The sequence below is a fragment of the Diceros bicornis genome, chromosome 31, assembly GCF_020826845.1.
Source record: "Diceros bicornis minor isolate mBicDic1 chromosome 31, mDicBic1.mat.cur, whole genome shotgun sequence".
Taxonomy (NCBI): Eukaryota; Metazoa; Chordata; class Mammalia; order Perissodactyla; family Rhinocerotidae; genus Diceros; species Diceros bicornis.
The window spans coordinates 36,693,501-36,703,304 of NC_080770.1; positions in this window are offsets into that span (position 1 = coordinate 36,693,501).

Sequence of the window (9,804 nt, forward strand, 5' to 3'; positions counted from 1 at the left end):
AGAAATACTTCATGCCCCATCTCCCTTACTTCCAGCTAGTAAGGATCACATAATTCCTAACAAAGTTTTGACACAGATTCCCAATTCGGGCATTCAGAACATATAGCACGTTGCTGTAAGCAAGCACATTCTCATTCAAAGTTGCAAGATACTATGTAGGAACAAGTTTGTATAGGTATTTCAAAGATGCCCAGAACTGAGCTAAACTTGGTATGTGTCCAACTCCTAGAAATAACTTCATGCCCCATCTCCCTTACTTCCAGCTAGTAAGGATCACATAAATCCTAACAAAGTTTTGACACAGATTCCCAATTCGGGCATTCAGAACATATAGCACGTTGCTGTCAGCAAGCACATTCTGATTCAAAGTTGCAAGTTACTATGTAGGAACAAGTTTGTATAGGTATTTCAAAGATGCCCAGAACTGAGCTAAACTTGGTATGTGTCCAACTCTTAGAAATAACTTCATGCCCCATCTCCCTTACTTCCAGGTAGTAAGGATCACATAATTCCTAACAAAGTTTTGACACAGATTGCCAATTCGGGCATTCAGAACATATAGCACGTTGCTGTAAGCAAGCACATTCTCATTCAAAGATGCAAGTTACTATGTAGGAACAAGTTTGTATAGGTATTTCAAAGATGCCCAGAACTGAGCTAAACTTGGTATGTGTCCAACTCCTAGAAATAACTTCATGCCCCATCTCCCTTACTTCCAGCTAGTAAGGATCACATAATTCCTAACAAAGTTTTGACACAGATTCCCTATTCGGGCATTCAGAACATATAGCACGTTGCTGCAAGCAAGCACATTCTCATTCAAAGATGCAAGTTACTATGTAGGAACAAGTTTGTATAGGTATTTCAAAGATGCCCAGAACTGAGCTAAACTTGGTATGTGTCCAACTCCTAGAAATAACTTCATGCCCCATCTCCCTTACTTCCAGCTAGTAAGGATCACATAATTCCTAACAAAGTTTTGACACAGATTCCCTATTCGGGCATTCAGAACATATAGCACGTTGCTGCAAGCAAGCACATTCTCATTCAAAGAGGCAAGTTACTATGTAGGAACAGGTTTGTATAGGTATTTCAAAGATGCCCAGAACTGAGCTAAACTTGGTATGTGTCCAACTCCTAGAAATAACTTCATGCCCCATCTCCCTTACTTCCAGCTAGTAAGGATCACATAGTTCCTAACAAAGTTTTGACACAGATTCCCAATTCGGGCATTCAGAACATATAGCACGTTGCTGCAAGAAAGCACATTCTCATTCAAAGATGCAAGTTACTATGTAGGAACAAGTTTGTATAGGTATTTCAAAGATGCCCAGAACTGAGCTAAACTTGGTATGTGTCCAACTCCTAGGAATAACTTCATGCCCCATCTCCCTTACTTCCAGCTAGTAAGGATCACATAATTCCTAACAAAGTTTTGACACAGATTGCCAATTCGGGCATTCAGAACATATAGCACGTTGCTGTAAGCAAGCACATTCTCATTCAAAGATGCAAGTTACTATGTAGGAACAAGTTTGTATAGGTATTTCAAAGATGCCCAGAACTGAGCTAAACTTGGTATGTGTCCAACTCCTAGAAATAACTTCATGCCCCATCTCCCTTACTTCCAGCTAGTAAGGATCACATAATTCCTAACAAAGTTTTGACACAGATTCCCAATTCGGGCATTCAGAACATATAGCACGTTGCTGTAAGCAAGCACATTCTCATTCAAAGTTGCAAGTTACTATGTAGGAACAAGTTTGTATAGGTATTTCAAAGATGCCCAGAACTGAGCTAAACTTGGTATGTGTCCAACTCCTAGAAATAACTTCATGCCCCATCTCCCTTACTTCTAGCTAGTAAGGATCACATAATTCCTAACAAAGTTTTGACACAGATTCCCAATTCGGGCATTCAGAACATATAGCACGTTGCTGCAAGCAAGCACATTCTCATTCAAAGATGCAAGTTACTATGTAGGAACAAGTTTGTATAGGTATTTCAAAGATGCCCAGAACTGAGCTAAACTTGGTATGTGTCCAACTCCTAGAAATAACTTCATGCCCCATCTCCCTTACTTCCAGCTAGTAAGGATCACATAGTTCCTAACAAAGTTTTGACACAGATTCCCTATTCGGGCATTCAGAACATATAGCACGTTGCTGCAAGAAAGCACATTCTCATTCAAAGATGCAAGTTACTATGTAGGAACAAGTTTGTATAGGTATTTCAAAGATGCCCAGAACTGAGCTAAACTTGGTATGTGTCCAACTCCTAGAAATACTTCATGCCCCATCTCCCTTACTTCCAGCTAGTAAGGATCACATAATTCCTAACAAAGTTTTGACCCAGATTGCCAATTCGGGCATTCAGAACATATAGCACGTTACTGTAAGCAAGCACATTCTCATTCAAAGTTGCAAGTTACTATGTAGGAACAAGTTTGTATAGGTATTTCAAAGATGCCCAGAACTGAGCTAAACTTGGTATGTGTCCAACTCCTAGAAATAACTTCATGCCCCATCTCCCTTACTTCCAGCTAGTAAGGATCACATAATTCCTAACAAAGTTTTGACACAGATTCCCTATTCGGGCATTCAGAACATATAGCACGTTGCTGCAAGCAAGCACATTCTCATTCAAAGATGCAAGTTACTATGTAGGAACAAGTTTGTATAGGTATTTCAAAGATGCCCAGAACTGAGCTAAACGTTGTATGTGTCCAACTCCTAGAAATAACTTCATGCCCCATCTCCCTTACTTCCAGCTAGTAAGGATCACATAATTCCTAACAAAGTTTTGACACAGATTCCCTATTCGGGCATTCAGAACATATAGCACGTTGCTGCAAGCAAGCACATTCTCATTCAAAGATGCAAGTTACTATGTAGGAACAAGTTTGTATAGGTATTTCAAAGATGCCCAGAACTGAGCTAAAATTGGTATGTCTCCAACTCCAAGAAATAACTTCATGCCCCATCTCCCTTACTTCCAGCTAGTAAGGATCACATAATTCCTAACAAAGTTTTGACACAGATTCCCAATTCGGGCATTCAGAACATATAGCACGTTGCTGTAAGCAAGCACATTTTCATTCAAAGATGCAAGTTACTAGGTAGGAACAATTTTGTATAGGTATTTCAAAGATGCCCAGAACTGAGCTAAACCTGGAATGTGTCCAACTCCTAGAAATAACTTCATGCCCCATCTCCCTTACTTCCAGCTAGTTAGGATCACACAATTCCTAACAAAGTTTTGACACAGATTCCCAATTCTGGCATTCAGAACATATAGCACGTTGCTGTAAGCAAGCACATTCTCATTCAAAGATGCAAGTTACTATGTAGGAACAAGTTTGTATAGGTATTTCAAAGATGCCCAGAACTGAGCTAAACTTGCTATGTGTCCAACTCCTAGAAATAACTTCATGCCCCATCTCCCTTACTTCCAGCTAGTAAGGATCACATAATTCCTAACAAAGTTTTGACACAGATTCCCAATTCGGGCATTCAGAACATATAGCACGTTGCTGTAAGCAAGCACATTCTCATTCAAAGATGCAAGTTACTATGTAGGAACAAGTTTGTATAGGTATTTCAAAGATGCCCAGAACTGAGCTAAACTTGGTATGTGTCCAACTCCTAGAAATACTTCATGCCCCATCTCCCTTACTTCCAGCTAGTAAGGATCACATAATTCCTAACAAAATTTTGACACAGATTCCCAATTCGGGCATTCAGAACATATAGCACGTTGCTGTAAGCAAGCACATTCTCATTCAAAGTTGCAAGATACTATGTAGGAACAAGTTTGTATAGGTATTTCAAAGATGCCCAGAACTGAGCTAAACTTGGTATGTGTCCAACTCCTAGAAATAACTTCATGCCCCATCTCACTTACTTCCAGCTAGTAAGGATCACATAATTCCTAACAAAGTTTTGACACAGATTCCCAATTCGGGCATTCAGAACATATAGCACGTTGCTGTAAGCAAGCACATTCTCATTCAAAGTTGCAAGTTACTATGTAGGAACAAGTTTGTATAGGTATTTCAAAGATGCCCAGAACTGAGCTAAACTTGGTATGTGTCCAACTCTTAGAAATAACTTCATGCCCCATCTCCCTTACTTCCAGGTAGTAAGGATCACATAATTCCTAACAAAGTTTTGACACAGATTGCCAATTCGGGCATTCAGAACATATAGCACGTTGCTGTAAGCAAGCACATTCTCATTCAAAGATGCAAGTTACTATGTAGGAACAAGTTTGTATAGGTATTTCAAAGATGCCCAGAACTGAGCTAAACTTGGTATGTGTCCAACTCCTAGAAATAACTTCATGCCCCATCTCCCTTACTTCCAGCTAGTAAGGATCACATAATTCCTAACAAAGTTTTGACACAGATTCCCTATTCGGGCATTCAGAACATATAGCACGTTGCTGCAAGCAAGCACATTCTCATTCAAAGATGCAAGTTACTATGTAGGAACAAGTTTGTATAGGTATTTCAAAGATGCCCAGAACTGAGCTAAACTTGGTATGTGTCCAACTCCTAGAAATAACTTCATGCCCCATCTCCCTTACTTCCAGCTAGTAAGGATCACATAATTCCTAACAAAGTTTTGACACAGATTCCCTATTCGGGCATTCAGAACATATAGCACGTTGCTGCAAGCAAGCACATTCTCATTCAAAGATGCAAGTTACTATGTAGGAACAAGTTTGTATAGGTATTTCAAAGATGCCCAGAACTGAGCTAAACTTGGTATGTGTCCAACTCCTAGAAATAACTTCATGCCCCATCTCCCTTACTTCCAGCTAGTAAGGATCACATAGTTCCTAACAAAGTTTTGACACAGATTCCCAATTCGGGCATTCAGAACATATAGCACGTTGCTGCAAGAAAGCACATTCTCATTCAAAGATGCAAGTTACTATGTAGGAACAAGTTTGTATAGGTATTTCAAAGATGCCCAGAACTGAGCTAAACTTGGTATGTGTCCAACTCCTAGGAATAACTTCATGCCCCATCTCCCTTACTTCCAGCTAGTAAGGATCACATAATTCCTAACAAAGTTTTGACACAGATTGCCAATTCGGGCATTCAGAACATATAGCACGTTGCTGTAAGCAAGCACATTCTCATTCAAAGATGCAAGTTACTATGTAGGAACAAGTTTGTATAGGTATTTCAAAGATGCCCAGAACTGAGCTAAACTTGGTATGTGTCCAACTCCTAGAAATAACTTCATGCCCCATCTCCCTTACTTCCAGCTAGTAAGGATCACATAATTCCTAACAAAGTTTTGACACAGATTCCCAATTCGGGCATTCAGAACATATAGCACGTTGCTGTAAGCAAGCACATTCTCATTCAAAGTTGCAAGTTACTATGTAGGAACAAGTTTGTATAGGTATTTCAAAGATGCCCAGAACTGAGCTAAACTTGGTATGTGTCCAACTCCTAGAAATAACTTCATGCCCCATCTCCCTTACTTCTAGCTAGTAAGGATCACATAATTCCTAACAAAGTTTTGACACAGATTCCCAATTCGGGCATTCAGAACATATAGCACGTTGCTGCAAGTAAGCACATTCTCATTCAAAGATGCAAGTTACTATGTAGGAACAAGTTTGTATAGGTATTTCAAAGATGCCCAGAACTGAGCTAAACTTGGTATGTGTCCAACTCCTAGAAATAACTTCATGCCCCATCTCCCTTACTTCCAGCTAGTAAGGATCACATAGTTCCTAACAAAGTTTTGACACAGATTCCCTATTCGGGCATTCAGAACATATAGCACGTTGCTGCAAGAAAGCACATTCTCATTCAAAGATGCAAGTTACTATGTAGGAACAAGTTTGTATAGGTATTTCAAAGATGCCCAGAACTGAGCTAAACTTGGTATGTGTCCAACTCCTAGAAATACTTCATGCCCCATCTCCCTTACTTCCAGCTAGTAAGGATCACATAATTCCTAACAAAGTTTTGACCCAGATTCCCAATTCGGGCATTCAGAACATATAGCACGTTACTGTAAGCAAGCACATTCTCATTCAAAGTTGCAAGTTACTATGTAGGAACAAGTTTGTATAGGTATTTCAAAGATGCCCAGAACTGAGCTAAACTTGGTATGTGTCCAACTCCTAGAAATAACTTCATGCCCCATCTCCCTTACTTCCAGCTAGTAAGGATCACATAATTCCTAACAAAGTTTTGACACAGATTCCCAATTCGGGCATTCAGAACATATAGCACGTTGCTGTAAGCAAGCACATTCTCATTCAAAGTTGCAAGTTACTCTGTAGGAACAAGTTTGTATAGGTATTTCAAAGATGCCCAGAACTGAGCTAAACTTGGTATGTGTCCAACTCCTAGAAATAACTTCATGCCCCATCTCCCTTACTTCCAGCTAGTAAGGATCACATAATTCCTAACAAAGTTTTGACACAGATTCCCAATTCGGGCAATCAGAACATATAGCACGTTGCTGTAAGCAAGCAGATTCTCATTCAAAGATACAAGTTACTATGTAGGAACAAGTTTGTATAGGTATTTCAAAGATGCCCAGAACTGAGCTAAACTTGGTATGTCTCCAACTCCAAGAAATAACTTCATGCCCCATCTCCCTTACTTCCAGCTAGTAAGGATCACATAATTCCTAACAAAGTTTTGACACAGATTCCCAATTCGGGCATTCAGAACATATAGCACGTTGCTGCAAGCAAGCACATTCTCATTCAAAGTTGCAAGTTACTATGTAGGAACAAGTTTGTATAGGTATTTCAAAGATGCCCAGAACTGAGCTAAACTTGGTATGTGTCCAACTCCTAGAAATAACTTCATGCCCCATCTCCCTTACTTCCAGCTAGTAAGGATGACATAATTCCTAACAAAGTTTTGACACAGATTCCCAATTCGGGCATTCAGAACATATAGCACGTTGCTGTAAGCAAGCAGATTCTCATTCAAAGATGCAAGTTACTATGTAGGAACAAGTTTGTATAGGTATTTCAAAGATGCCCAGAACTGAGCTAAACTTGGTATGTGTCCAACTCCTAGAAATAACTTCATGCCCCATCTCCCTTACTTCCAGCTAGTAAGGATCACATAATTCCTAACAAAGTTTTGACACAGATTCCCAATTCGGGCATTCAGAACATATAGCACGTTGCTGTAAGCAAGCACATTCTCATTCAAAGTTGCAAGTTACTATGTAGGAACAAGTTTGTATAGGTATTTCAAAGATGCCCAGAACTGAGCTAAACTTGGTATGTGTCCAACTCCTAGAAATAACTTCATGCCCCATCTCCCTTACTTCCAGCTAGTAAGGATCACATAATTCCTAACAAAGTTTTGACACAGATTCCCAATTCGGGCATTCAGAACATATAGCACGTTGCTGTAAGCAAGCAGATTCTCATTCAAAGATGCAAGTTACTATGTAGGAAAAAGTTTGTATAGGTATTTCAAAGATGCCCAGAACTGAGCTAAACTTGCTATGTGTCCAACTCCTAGAAATAACTTCATGCCCCATCTCCCTTACTTCCAGCTAGTAAGGATCACATAATTCCTAACAAAGTTTTGACACAGATTCCCAATTCGGGCATTCAGAACATATAGCACGTTGCTGTAAGCAAGCACATTCTCATTCAAAGATGCAAGTTACTATGTAGGAACAAGTTTGTATAGGTATTTCAAAGATGCCCAGAACTTAGCTAAACTTGGTATGTGTCCAACTCCTAGAAATAACTTCATGCCCCATCTCCCTTACTTCCAGCTAGTAAGGATCACATAATTCCTAACAAAGTTTTGACACAGATTCCCAATTCGGGCATTCAGAACATATAGCACGTTGCTGTAAGCAAGCAGATTCTCATTCAAAGATGCAAGTTACTATGTAGGAACAAGTTTGTATAGGTATTTCAAAGATGCCCAGAACTGAGCTAAACTTGGTATGTGTCCAACTCCTAGAAATAACTTCATGCCCCATCTCCCTTACTTCCAGCTAGTAAGGATCACATAATTCCTAACAAAGATTTGACACAGATTCCCAATTCGGGCATTCAGAACATATAGCATGTTGCTGTAAGCAAGCACATTTTCATTCAAAGTTGCAAGTTACTATGTAGGAACAAGTTTGTATAGGTATTTCAAAGATGCCCAGAACTGAGCTAAACTTGGTATGTGTCCAACTCCTAGAAATAACTTCATGCCCCATCTCCCTTACTTCCAGCTAGTAAGGATCACATAATTCCTAACAAAGTTTTGACACAGATTCCCAATTCGGGCATTCAGAACATATAGCACGTTGCTGTAAGCAAGCACATTCTCATTTAAAGTTGCAAGTTACTATGTAGGAACAAGTTTGTATAGGTATTTCAAAGATGCCCAGAACTGAGCTAAACTTGGTATGTGTCCAACTCCTAGAAATAACTTCATGCCCCATCTCCCTTACTTCCAGCTAGTAAGGATCACATAATTCCTAACAAAGTTTTGACACAGATTGCCAATTCGGGCATTCAGAACATATAGCACGTTGCTGTAAGCAAGCACATTCTCATTCAAAGATGCAAGTTACTATGTAGGAACAAGTTTGTATAGGTATTTCAAAGATGCCCAGAACTGAGCTAAACTTGCTATGTGTCCAACTCCTAGAAATAACTTCATGCCCCATCTCCCTTACTTCTAGCTAGTAAGGATCACATAATTCCTAACAAAGTTTTGACACAGATTCCCTATTCGGGCATTCAGAACATATAGCACGTTGCTGCAAGCAAGCACATTCTCATTCAAAGATGCAAGTTACTATGTAGGAACAAGTTTGTATAGGTATTTCAAAGATGCCCAGAACTGAGCTAAACTTGGTATGTGTCCAACTCCTAGAAATAACTTCATGCCCCATCTCCCTTACTTCCAGCTAGTAAGGATCACATAATTCCTAACAAAGTTTTGACACAGATTGACAATTCGGGCATTCAGAACATATAGCACGTTGCTGCAAGCAAGCACATTCTCATTAAAGATGCAAGTTACTATGTAGGAACAAGTTTGTATAGGTATTTCAAAGATGCCCAGAACTGAGCTAAACTTGGTATGTGTCCAACTCCTAGAAATAACTTCATTCCCCAGCTCCCTTACTTCCAGCTAGTAAGGATCACATAATTCCTAACAAAGTTTTGACACAGATTGCCAATTCGGGCAATCAGAACATATAGCACGTTGCTGTAAGCAAGCACATTCTCATTCAAAGATGCAAGTTACTATGTAGGAACAAGTTTGTATAGGTATTTCAAAGATGCCCAGAACTGAGCTAAACTTGGTATGTGTCCAACTCCTAGAAATAACTTCATGCCCCATCTCCCTTACTTCCAGCTAGTAAGGATCACATAATTCCTAACAAAGTTTTGACACAGATTCCCAATTCGGGCATTCAGAACATATAGCACGTTGCTGTAAGCAAGCGCATTCTCATTCAAAGATGCAAGTTACTATGTAGGAACAAGTTTGTATAGGTATTTCAAAGATGCCCAGAACTGAGCTAAACTTGGTATGTGTCCAACTCCTAGAAATAACTTCATGCCCCATCTCCCTTACTTCCAGCTAGTAAGGATCACATAATTCCTAACAAAGTTTTGACACAGATTCCCAATTCGGGCATTCAGAACATATAGCACGTTGCTGTAAGCAAGCAGATTCTCATTCAAATTTGCAAGTTACTATGTAGGAACAAGTTTGTATAGGTATTTCAAAGATGCCCAGAACTGAGCTAAACTTGGTATGTCTCCAACTCCTAGAAA